Source organism: Electrophorus electricus, chromosome 24 (genome assembly GCF_041902795.1).
Source record: "Electrophorus electricus isolate QZ-2024a chromosome 24, ASM4190279v1, whole genome shotgun sequence".
Classification (NCBI taxonomy): Eukaryota; Metazoa; Chordata; class Actinopteri; order Gymnotiformes; family Gymnotidae; genus Electrophorus; species Electrophorus electricus.
The window spans coordinates 13,922,712-13,924,720 of NC_137520.1; positions in this window are offsets into that span (position 1 = coordinate 13,922,712).

Below are 2,009 nucleotides of genomic sequence, written 5' to 3' on the forward strand. Positions count from 1 at the left end.
AACTCATTTTGTTTTGTTTAATTTATTTAGCAACTATTTCCTTCTCCAGCTATAGGTGTACATTTTATAATGCATGTAAGCACTTAAATAATTGTTACCCCACCTTAGCATTAAAATGTAAATGATTATTTATATGTTACATACATTATGGAGAGTAATGAATGAGTAATGGTTGCTATACACAGGCAAAGCAACTGGCTGCAGGTTGCTACTTAATGGATCAGTAAGAAAAGTGTATCTCTGACAACTCACATACTGACAGGACTGTGAAACAATCATTAAGTTACATATACACATACACTTACACACACACACACACACACACACACACACACACACACACACACACATACACAAACACCAGTGGCAGATGCTATAAGTATGATAGAGGCACAAGAGTGGTCCCTGCCTTAAACTCTGATAACACACACACACACACACACACGCACACACACGCACACACACACGCACGCACACACACACGCACACATGCACACACACGAGCACACATGAATACACACAGAAACGCGCACACACACACACACACACACACACACACACACACGTGCACGCATACACACACACACACACACACATGCACACGCGCACACACACACACACACACACATACACACACACACATCCACACGCTCAGAGAAAGCACACACACAGATTGTGCAGATAAGACGGAGTGTGTAATGGAGGAAGACGAGTTGGTGTGAGTGAAGGGAGCGGAGCGGTGGGGGCAGCTCAGGTGCAGGAACACACGCTGTGCACACGCCTGCACACGCTTGTTTGACACTTTGATGGTGAAAAAGTAAAAAAAATACATTAATAAAAACAAATATATATATATATATAGTCATTTGTCAGACCTTGATAATAATAATCACAATAACATTCCAAACTTGAAAAGTATGTTACATGGAAAAGACCAAAAACCCCAAACAATAACATGATCCACTCCACTTAGGGGTCTGCCACTCCGCCAGCCAGCAACCCCAAACCAATACAAAATACTCGATCCTGAAACCTTTATTTTCGCATAGAACAGGTCTGCATGGCAGAGGGTTCAACTTGAAAAAGCTCAACACACAAGTGCAGTTAACTGATTATGTGGTACTGTATTGTTACAATATTACAGATTATACTGTAATGTACTATTACAATATTACAGATTATGTGGTAATGTATTACAATATTACAGATTATACTGTAATGTATTATTACAATATTACATCAACAACAATGAAACAAACAAACAAATGCTTAAATACAAAAATACAAAATAAATACAAAAATAAACCGCAGCATATTAAGAAATAATAAATAAATACATTTTCTTATATTTGTGAAGGTAAGGTACATAACAGTCTGTGAAGTCAGATACAAAACACATTAAACACACACACACAAACACACACAACCCACACGCAGGTGGGTGACAAAACTGGAACTACCACTACCAGGAGGAACCTGTCCCAGCTCTGTGTGATACAGTGACACCTGAGAGATACCCAGAGGCGATACCAGAGGCACACGCCATGATCTCACCGCACACGTCAGCCACTACAGCAACTGGGGGAGGGTCCACAGTGCCCCGGGGACCATGTAGCAGGCCACAGGTGAGTAGCGTGGCAGGGAACCAGAGTTCTAGTTGTGTGACCAGTGAAACACCGCACGTTTCTTCACTGGTGAGACCACCAGCTTAGAGACGTTCAGGAGGACCCAGCAGAGAGTGCTGCTCTCCTCCCAACCTGCTGAGGAGCAAGGAAGAGGGGAGGAGGCATTCACACCAGACGGTCTAATCGAAGAGGGAACTGACTGAAGCTGATTTGGGGGAAAACAATTTAAATACTGTAAATAATAATTATAATAAAAGAATATTTTAATAACTTTAAATGTATCACTATGCACTTTGATATGCCAATAATGCAGTGTCTATTAGTAATAAAATGCCTCACAACTGCAAATGACAGATCCTTAATTCTAGTCTGAAGGTGTTCAAC